The 12,009-nt window shown below is 29.7% G+C and overlaps 1 protein-coding gene across 4 annotated transcripts in view; it reads right to left on the bottom strand.

Annotated features, from left to right (window-relative positions):
* Window positions 1–12,009, bottom strand: part of LOC106692784 (histamine H2 receptor) — a 581,552-nt gene that overhangs the window by 251,224 nt on the left and 318,319 nt on the right. The window lies entirely within an intron of this gene.

Raw genomic sequence — 12,009 nt, 5'->3', positions numbered from 1 at the left:
CATATATTCATTCAAAATTATTACCCATATAAGTCTTTTCAAGGGATATTTAACAATTAAAGACTATTAAATTATTAATTGGTAAGGTCTCAGCAACCCCATTTACGCACTCTAATTGCAGTAATGGCTCATGTAAATTTTTAATTAAACTTAAAAAGAATCAATAGGCAAGTGAATAATTTAGTGAACGCCTTGGCACAGATGAAAGGCTTAATTCAGCTCTTATGTTTTACATAAGTTAAAAGTCTTAAAAAAATTGAATGGCCACCTGAAAAAATTATGAATAATTACATAAATTATGAATTTAAAAGAGTAGGTAGAAATTTAAGTCATCTTTTCTTTTTTCTTTTGTCAAATTATTTCTTGCTGAGCCTCTACGATCTCCTAAGCGGGAAACATTCACTGTATGAAATAAATAATTCCTGATAACCTATTGTGGTTTCTACATTTCATTACATACTCTTCCTAATAAGTTTAACATAATATATAATTATAATTTTTGTAAAAACGGATACTTTATCTCTTTTATATATTCATAGATTTATTTATTTCTATTTGGCTACACAGCCTAAGAACGGGACAGTCAAGATTGATTTTGCCGCAAAATAAATATAAAGATTATGAAACAGATAATCACAACGTGAGTTTACGCTTGGTCGTTTTCGATGCACCTTCAATACAGTAAAAAAGCCAATAATGTTTCCATAAATACGACAGAAACATGGAAACAAAATCTCATATGCTGAATACCTGCTTATAATGATCCGATTTTAATAGTTTCCCTTTTGATTTTACGCAATTGTATGTAACTACATACATAATTTACCATAAAATGAATACTTTTTGAGTTATATTATTCGTTATTTCAAAAAGGGTACACTTTTCTTACACCAGCTCAATTCAAGTATACCTTCAGCGATTAATAATTCCGTTATTAGGTAAACGAAAAAGGCCATATGAGATCCTTTTTTACAATTGTATAAAACTTCGCTCCAAAAAATAAATAATTATAACATGTGAATAATATTTACATTCTTAATTTTTTTTTTACAGAAAATTTACGAAACACACACAATGAAAATTACTATATATATATCTGTACCTCGGAGGGATACAACACTATGTCCATTAGTAATTCACATGCTTCAGAAGGATAAAACACCAAGTGGTGTTCTATCCCTCTAAATGAAAGTGGACTTGGTGTTGTTTTAAAACATGCTATATCCGGTTCTAACTGGTTTTGGACATAGTGCTCTATTTCTCTAAGAAATATGAGAAAAGCTGATTTTAACTCTGTAATAAAGTCAATATGGAAAAAAATGGACATAGTGTTGTATCCCTCCGAGGTACAGATATATATATATGTTTTTTATAAATACTAGTAAAATGAATTTTAAACGTATAATCGACCTCTGTAGAGGATAGCAGCAGCAGCGTGGCAACACACCATTCTACCTACCCAAAGGTTGTCAGATCGAGTCCCAGTCCCACCGGGCTTTTTCAAGCAAAAAATGATACAAAACTAAATCACAACCTCCTCCGGGCATTTGGGAGGCCCGTTAGCCAATGGTGGCGCTAAAAAAAAATTGGCGTGGGAGTGGCGAACCCACCCTATGAAAAAACCACGTCAAGAAACACGCGATGTATTTCCTAATACATCGTGCGAGGTCTTATAATGATAATAATAATCTACCTCTGTTATTAATAACGACAAAAATAATCATTTTAATATTTAAAAGTATATAAATTGCAGAAGCCTCATCATCTTTTTCAGTCTCTTTACTTAAAACTTTTTCAAGAAGTAACTTTTTTTTTCATCCTTCGCGCTTTGAAGAGAATCTTCTTCATGAGTTTTTTAGAAAATGATTAATATCCCAGTTTCCGAACTTCTCAACCTAAAAGGTGACTTAATCATAATCCAGGAATTATCAATTCGGCCTTTGAACAATTACTTGAGAGACACGTGGAGTCTAATATTTCAGGGCTCAACAGAGATTTTAAGTTAATAGGTTTAATATTTTAAAAATGATACATGAGTATTGGAAACAGTAATTGAAAAAGTTAGCTACGAAAACATATATTGAATTGAGTAGAAACTAAACTGATCCATCCGGAGATCCAAACATTTTACAACTTCAACCCATAAAAGGAAAGTAGATTTCATACAATCGAAGAAAAGTATGAAACATTTAACAAATGAATAGAGACCTTTTGGTGAAGTAAAAATTCTTAAAAATAAATCATTCCCGCCATACAAATTAACTACACTGTAGTATTTACAATCATGACCTGTTTCAGTTCCCGACTTCTATTGACAAATTCTGTGTCCCGTTCTTGAACTTAGGCCATTCAATTCATTGTTCGGAAGTTACATTACATCATCTTTATCTTTACCAGAATAAAAAAGTATTAATTTAAAAATTAATTAATTAATTGTTCGAATCGATATCAATAAATCAATGTTCAAACACCTAATATTTTTTGTTCTTACAAAAAAAAAAAACATTTTAAACTGTTTAACAAGTTACTTACTTAGATTTAACAGGTTATTTACCATTTCTTATCCGAGTCGCAATTTTATTATTTAAATATTTTAGTAAAAAGTACTTTCCAAAACATTTTATATTAATACAAATAACATTTTTTAAATCTACGATTCGGAGCACTTCTCTAACATTTTTATAATAAATAAAGAATATAATTACACACTTAATTCTATAATAGAATTATGATACAAACATTTACATCACTTTATACAATAATAATTTATTATATCTTCTCTTCTCTATAATTCTTGTTTGTCTCATGTGTATTTTATTTCTATTTGAATTTTTAGTTCGTCACTTTTTTAAAATCTGTTTTTTAATAAAAAAAAAGGAATTAAATTGCATATTCAAATTTTTTTGTTAGCTTGTATTAAAGGGACTGAATTTCATTAAAATCCTCGTTTCATATTAATTTATTATAAAAAAGAAAATAATAAAATAGATGGAAGGTTGATAAAAATGTGGAATGTAATGAAAATAAAAAAAACGATAAAGATATATATGGTAATATGAAATTTAGTCTTTTTAATACAGTGTGACACTTATATTAATTAAAACACAATTTTTAATAAAGGGATGAAATCAATTTTATAGAGATGTAAAAGGCATAAGTCTGAATTGTAGCTTTAATATTGTGTAAACTAATGCAAATGATAATTTCAACCAACAAATAAGTGTATAAAAATATTTATTAATTATTTTAGTTTTGGAGAGAGAAAGCAAACTAGGATTTTTTTTCCCCTTATTCGTCGGCCAAAGACTCCCATTGGAATCCTACACTGCCTTTTGACATATGGGGGGGTTATCTACAGGTGACCAGCCTATTCTAATCATGCTGTGGAAAAGTCAAGTTATTCATTTTGTGGAACCGCGACTCAATGAAAGAAGTCGAGGCCCCAAGGCCGGATTCGAAACAGCGCCGCCCGCATAGCTCATATTAATAGACCTACACCTAACCACCTGAGCTACAGACGGCCCAAAACTAGGAATTATCTTTTGTATAAACGAACAAGATATAAACCTTTCATACAATTCTCAAGTTCTTTTTGTTCAAATATGAATTTATATTAACTAATGCGTTATATAAAAATATAAAAAATTATTAAAATTAAAATATGTACAGCTACATACCATCAAGAGTCAGAGGTTCAGTACTGTTACTAGATCAGCGGTTATGTAAGGAGGTGATTTTGTCAGAATCACACTCGACCGCCAGATTTGTACACAATTAAGGGTGCCTAATATAAGAGGCTGATTGGATCCCAGGAGGGCTCCAGAACCCACAGGATTGACTCCCGGCTATAGTGTAACAGAAAATAATTTTCCGCCCTGCCGTATTCGAACCAAGGTCCTTGGAGTTAGTAGCACCGCGCCTTACCACGTTGTCACCATGCTCCCTATAATAATTAATATATTGTATAATAATAAAAACCAATAATATAGGTAGTATTGGTTTATCGTATATATATTTTTTATATAGCATTATCATTAACATTATGTTACAGACCATCTGTATAGCTTTGCAGGATCATAGGGAATGACATTGATAATAAACAAGGAATATCTCACAAGAAAGATGTTTAGGAAATTGTTCCAAAAGTATTTGAGGGGTTCATTCTAAAGTTGGTAATAAAAAAGAAGGTAGTGGATGATGAAAAGATGCTCAGAAAATTGATCTAAGATTAATTGAGGAATCAACTTGAAAGTTGATGATAAAAACAAGATCCTGTGAGATAAAACGATGTTCAGAAAATTGTTACGAAACTATTTGAGGAGTTAATTCTAAAGTTGAATACGATGGAACCACCATTCCAAATTATGTCATTTAGAATATATTACCAAATTCTCATGGTATAAATTTAATATCGCTTTCTTGATTACAAGCTTTAAGCCCCAGTGAATGAATGCACGCTTGACCAATCTGCTAGACTGTAATCGACATAAGCCCTGTATCGCTAACGAGGTTTAAGGTCGGAGATTAAGTATTGGCTAATCGATTGGAGGAATTAATCATCTAAGCCTCCTCCTTCAATCTAGTCCCAAGCAACTCCTCCAGGTAGAACACCAGGAGTTTCATCATGTTCCTATTGCCGTTTCTCGCAAAATAAGTAGGATGACTGTAGACATCAACGATGTTTTTTTTAGATATTTATTCATTTAACCGTTTTTATTACATTATGGAAAAGCCTACATTTTTGAAACTTTAAGTAAAAAATAAATCGCGTAAAAAAAATATTTGAGCCTCAGGAAATTATAAGCAGACCCCTATAGATTCGAATCAACTTTTAATTTTACAAAGAATATAATTACTTTCATAAAGCCTCATTGGTTATTTTCTATATATCTCAGCTAATTCACATTAAAGCAAATCACATTTTCTGACTCCATACCAAGAGGATATTCCACTGACAAGAGAAACGCATCACCGATTTCAATGATTTTTTTTTTGAGATTCTAGATCGAAAAATATTAGAAACGTGTTATCTGCTTCTTGTCGATGGGCCATAGGAAGAAATAAAAAATATATATTAAATAATTTTAGAAATTCTTTATATTATTGTATTTCATCTTTGCTCTATATGCATTTAGTGGTTGCCATATCAACAGCGTTTCAAAAAATGGTGATTTTGAGATTAGCGTCTAATCTTAGCAATAAGGGTAATATCTATATAGTTCAAAACTATAATATTTCGAATGATTTTTTTTTTACTGAAATTTTATGAGATATGTTTTACTATATAGATCTTACACTAATTGCTAAGATTAAATACATATCTAAAAATAACCTTTTTTTATGTTACAATGTTGAACTGGGAGAGCGATATATCATTCAAACAAAAAATTAGTTACCGTATTAAATGAGTTTAAAAGTATACAATTACATAAGCCAAAAGAAACTTCCAGTTTAGTAGATAACAACATTTTCTTTTAAGTAAAAATCAAATCAAATTGATTTTTAGAGTCTCTTAATACTCTTAAATACAAATTTTCATTTGAAAAAAAAACATTAATAAATAAAATAGCAATTTTCGGAAGATATTTATTTTCTAACAATACCTTGCTTTCACACACACAAAAAAAAATCACAACTTCTCATAATTTTATCTAAATTTACTACAAATGTTGGAAATAAAAATTTCCGTTCTCTAAACTCATATCGATATTTTTTTAATTTTATGCCTTAATCTAAATAAAACACAATCTAAAAGATATAAGAAATAATAGAAGATAGATAAAAGAAAAAAATATGTCAAATTAAATTTTATTATATATCTCCACTTCTAGTTTGCTTACCCAGATCCGGTTTATAGCATTTCATGCAGTTAAGAGGGTTCTTAAAGATTTATAAGTTTCGTGTAGATTGTAAGAGTCGTGTTGCAGCTATATAAATGTTTGCAATCTAAGAAAAAAGATCAAAGGTCCAATAAGGCGAAAATGTTAAGCAACAAATAACAACAAATTATTTAACGATTACAATGAAAATTCGTAGTTGAGAATTTTTTTTTTTGAGATGCCCAAAACGATCATAAACTTTATTTCTTCCTGAAAAATATTTTATCCCACTTTGATAGTCCAGTATTTTTTTTTCTACATTAGTATATTAAAAAAAATGTTGCCAATGATGATTTGAAAATTCATATTAATTGTTGTCAAGACTGAATCTGATTTGTTTTTTTCTTAAAAAGATGTCTTTTGGTTTTCGTATTTGCTCAATCATTTAACAAGAACGACAATTTTTTCCCCTTATTTAGCACACAAATCAAATGTACTGACAAATATATATATTTTATTTAGTATGTTTGACGAAAATTTGTTTTTAATTTAAGTTCTGCCATACAATAAAAAATAACTCAATTCTATCGCTAAAGTCAACTTCTATTAATAATAATTAATTTTCGACATATTATATTATTGGATTTTAGTTGTGATTTAATATCATTTATTGTTTTTTTTTCTTTTTATATTCAACACAAATGTTTACATTATGATTTTTCATTTTACAGAACCACCTAGGGCTAACTACAATGCACCACTGACCTAGACCTTCTGTGTAAGAGAATCAGAAAAACTAAATTTTAATCATATAAACGGTTCCACTAAGGCAACGAGACACAGTCATGAAAATCTGACAACTCGATAGTTAGAGAGAGAATTTAATAATAATCATAAACACTTAGCTAACCTGAAGGTTCCATGAAGAAACCACCAATTGCTGTCTGAATACATCAGTCCAGTGACTTCAAAACCTAAATCTACGAGATCAGTCTTGACACAACCCTCCCACCCACGCTTCGGTCTACACCTAGAACGTATACCAGTTGGTTCAGTTTTTATTGACCCCATCTGTTACTAATCCCCGCAACCTATAATACCAATCTTATTTGTCGCAATGTAAACTTGAATTATATTTACCGGTTGCAGTTCCCTCAATTCGGCGTTGTGTAGCTTTCTAAATTCTCTAAATAACTCATTCTTTTTCGGTCCGAATATTTTATGTGACATTTTATTTTCATAATCCTTAAAGCACTATTTCTCCCTCAGTGTAAGAGGCCACGTTTCTCATCCGTTTAATAGTTTTAATTCACGCAATTCTACCTTTTAAGTTTCTAGACAGAAGAAGCGAGCTAAGCAATTTCGAAATTAAAAATTAACAAGAATTTTCTGCCTTCAACCTTCGCTTATATTTCCTCATCAATTTCGTTGTTTCTAGTTTCCACGTCTGCACCTAATTATATCAGCTCATTAGCATAAGCCAGCACGTATATTCACCTAATTACAGTCGAACATTTTTCAGTATGCACCACATGCATTCTTCTAAATTAAATTAGATAAAAGATAAATAATCGTCTTGTTTTAAACCCGATGGTATCTCAAACTTCTCAGAATAATGATTAAAGTCGAAATTTATTAAACGACTCACTAAGACCTGCTCTAGAAAAAATATTATACAGCTTTTGGCGGTCAATAGAATCGTAAGCCTTTAGAGACAGAATTTATTATAGTATTAGACGGGATAAAAAAATTTAATATAAAATAACTTGAGCATTAATGGAAATAAAAACTCAGCTCGATGCAAAAAAAAAATCATAAAATGGATTGACTAAAACAATCAAAATATTTTAACAGAATTGGTTGATAGATACATTGAAATAATCTTGATCTATCTTCTAAGAAATAGAAATACCAAACGATATTGGATTGGAAACGAGACATTTTACTCTCAATCAATCAGAAAACCTACTTAAGAGAACATTGCATGACCAACTCCGAGACCAAGTTGTGGGATATGTCAAACCTAGACAGAAAATAATCACATTAACTTCAAGGACTCTAATAAAAACTTATAGAGGAAAAAAAGGTTGTCCATGCATCAATATTGCTGCTTTGTATATGTATATATAAAAACTTCCTGAAATTGAAAACATAATTATTGCAGATTTTAAAAAAGTTTAAATTATTTTAACAAAAATTCATCTAGATGACCTTTATTTCATGTGAATAAAATTATGGTTAAATGTGGTTAAATCAATATTTTGATTTTACTATGTTTTCTGATAATGAATAGTATGAGGAATTATTCGTGAAAAATTTCAAATACTTGTTTCCAATAGAAATATACTTTTTATTAGAGTCTAGACGCGTGTTGAGTGTATATGTGAGCAGTCTAGCTCATAAACAAAAAGCCAAACGAATCTAACAAACTGCGTATATAAAGTAGGCATATGCTTGTAATGATACAGCACCTTTTTCGTTAAAACCGAAAACCGATTTAGGTCTTGACAACGCTGAACACCGTGTAATGAGATTGAGATTTACAAGGGAACAGCAATCTTGGACTTCGGAGGAATGGAAAAAAGTTGTATTCACTGATAAGACGAGAGTGGGCCTTGACAGTCCAGATGGCCGTGGAAGAGTTTAGAGAAGGCCTGGAAAACGGTATAGTCAGTGCTGCACGTTAGAAACTGAGCCATTTGGGGATGGGGAGAGAGTCTACCATTTTCTGGGGCGGCGTATCTTGGGAGGCACGTACCAATGTAGTGCATATCCAAGGAGTGGCCTTGAATACTTTGAGGTATGTAGAAATGATTCTTCAAGATAGTGCCTTTTATGCCGTTCATAGGCTCTGAATAGTTGCTCATGCATGATAATGTCCGTCCTCACAAGGCAAGATGTATTTCTGAGTACCTGAACACCACAAATATCTATATCATTGATTAGGCAGCAAGAAGTCCTAACCTTAACCCGATTACGTTTAGGATTGTCTCAAAAGAAAGGATTGGTCACGAGATTCACTTCCTTATATTATACCCTTGAAATGCTAAAGGCAACTGGAGGGGAGAGACAACATACCCCAAGATTTTTCAAAATCTTTTTATAAGTATGCCAAGACGAGTGGAAGCAGTAATTGAAGCATTACGTCTTATTAAATGTAAATTAAAAATTTAAATTGTAATTTAAAAGTTAAAATTGTAAAAAAGGAAACGTTTAAAAAGTAAGTTTTCTAACTTTTTTTGTTTATTGGAAGAAATGTAGTTTATTTTAATAAAACATGTTTATGTCCAGTTTAAAAATGTTTATTATAGACTTTAGAACCTTTCTTTATTATGAAAAAATAGACATTTTTGTAAAATCTAAATATTTCAAAGTGTTGTGATACTTTTGATGGAGAAATATTGTGTATATTATTTTATCATTATGTTATTTTATTTATTTATTTTTCATACAGATAGTCTGATTATGTTCACTTGTCTATTCTTTTGTTTGTATATATTTTAAGAGAGTTTTTTTTTTTTTACTTATTTATTTTAGTTTTTTTTTTATTTTAGTATGTATGAGATCATTCATCAATATTACCTATTGCCCACAACTGTGTGGCAGATTGTAATATCTATCAATAAATAAATCTATCAATTAAAAAAAAAAAAAAAAAAAAAAAAAAAAAAAAAAAAAAAAAAAAAAAAAAACTTTTGATGGAGAGTTTAATTCAACTTATCTAACAATTAGTGGCAATGAAGAAACGGAAAAATATGAGCTATGAATAATAAAATTGACTGAAGAAGAAAAGAAGAAAAATATATTTTCGGGTTAAAAATAAATTTCTAAAAGTAAGAACGGTAATATGGATATAATGAAAGAATTGTGAATGGACGAATTAGCTAAAGATATTAGAAATATTTTTATATTAATATTATTTAAAAAAGGGCTGTTTGATTAATAATTTAGAAATCATCACTATCCGCAACGGAAAAAACTGTATCCAATCTATTTCACAGGGAAAATAAGTCCCATTTTATATTTATTAAGTAAGTATAAGTAAAACGGAGTATCTACCTCTGTATAAAGTATTGCTTATCAGTTTCTTTTTAATATTAAGAACGCTGTGTAGTAATTAATTTTATTCAATTAATGAATAGCTGTATATAAAGCTACCATTAAATATCAACAAGTAGTACATATAGCTCAGAGAATTTAAATTTAAAGAATAGTTCAAAAAATAACATATTGCTGTTGTGAAACGGACGAATATTTAATTTCAACTCTAAATAGGCAAGTGAGTAAATTTTCTGATGAGCACACTGAAACGGATTTGCTTTTATAAGAGTTGAATTTTGAAATTTTTTTGTTAAAATGATTAAATATAGCCTTAATCTATATAAGATTTCGTAATAGTCGCTATTAGGAAATGAGTGTTTATAGGGTAAAGGATCGTTCCGGAATAAAAATGCGAATATGCGGATTAAGAGACAAGAATTTTTAGCCGATCTATAGAGAAAAACTCTATTAATAAAAAAATAAATAATAGGATATGGACATAATTTTGGGAGAAATTTAACATCTTCAAAGCCTCTATAATGTTGATAATTAACGACGCTTTGGATTGTGGATAATGCATGGCTAGAGATTGGCTTGTGATTAAACCATCTTCAACCTTAGTCTAGAAACAGGCTTTCAACCAATTATTTCATTCCATAGCTTTAATAGGTTGTCGCACAGAAATCTTCATTCCTTAACCTCAGAATTCCAAAAGTACGAAACGCGTCTTTTAAATCCTCTTCCTTTGCCCTTAGTTCTCTACTTAATTTCTTAGTTTGAGTTAGCTGTTCAATATTTAATAGTCCATTATTTCTCCATCTTCCATAAAAAAAAGTATCGAAAAATTTTGTGACATCCTGGTGGAATGGAATCCTCGAACTGAGGGTTCCATTCCATGAAAACAAATTTGTTTTACTTCAGTATTTTAAATCATTATCTTTTAAAGAACCATGGATCCAATGGAACTGTCTAATCAAACTAATAAGAATCATTTGAACTATAAATAATTCAAATCATAATTAGTTCGAAATGGTTTTCATTTCTGTGATTATAAGTTACCAATAGTCAAGCTTGTCAATCTTGACATATTAATCATTATTCAATTAAAATTAATATAAGCTTTATCTGTGTCACTACAATTTTAAAAGACACTGAGGCAGTAATAATTAAACGGATTAAAAAAAAATTGTTCCCGAGATTTCAATTGTTACTACCACAGATTTTCAATATAAGACCAGCGCTGGGAGGTAGGTATATAAATCGAAAAAAATAATCACCTATAAAACATCATTGTTCCTCATTCTATGGAATTCTACTCCCTCCTTCATTCGTAGTCAGAATTTAGTTTATTCTAAAATATGCATATAAGCAGAAATTGTACCTTTTCATTTATTATTTTTAGTTTAATTACATTTTTATCATTTTTGTTTTCTATTATTTATTATTAGATGTGTTTAACATCTTATGTTTTATGATATGACATATGGTTTAACTTTATTTGTTCCATTCTTATTTTATATATTCTGTTAATTATTGTTGTTCATTTTAATCTTTTCAAATTCATTATTTTATTATGTTTTATGACGCGTTATAATTTCTTTCTTATTTTGTACTTCACTCTAAGGCTCTAAAGCCTGTATGTTATTCTGAAGGGATCAATACCAGACTAAATAAAGATTATTATTATTATTAATATTATATGCACTATTAAAGTTGAAAATATGATCTCACTTCACCCACATAAAGTAGGACAAAAAATAAACTAAAAAAACTCAGGTTTATTTCCCCTCCATATATATTTAATTGATAAAAATCTAGGTATTAAACTTAAAATAAAACAAAGCGGAAAAAAATCGATAGTCAAGGGCCCCTGCATTATAATAATCGATTATACCCTTATTAGCTATTGTATGGTCAATGTCAATCACAGCTTTTGAAATAAGTATTGCTCTGATGAAACGTGTCGTGTCTATTGTGGAGTTAAACAGCTACATTGAACTAGCAGGAAGGCCTTTGAATGGTAGCTCGGTTATCCTAACAAAATTTTACTAAGGACACTGCTTCATTTTATGATGTATGTATTCAATAATTAACGGGTGTCACATAAACAAATAAATATTTCTTTCCCCCCCTACAAAAAAAACCCACT

This window comes from Halyomorpha halys, unplaced genomic scaffold, assembly GCF_000696795.3.
Source record: "Halyomorpha halys isolate HHAL.00 unplaced genomic scaffold, Hhal_1.1 Scaffold71.1, whole genome shotgun sequence".
In the NCBI taxonomy this organism is placed as follows: domain Eukaryota; kingdom Metazoa; phylum Arthropoda; class Insecta; order Hemiptera; family Pentatomidae; genus Halyomorpha; species Halyomorpha halys.
Note: the sequence above shows the minus strand (reverse complement) of the source record. Positions and strands in the feature narration are given on the sequence as shown.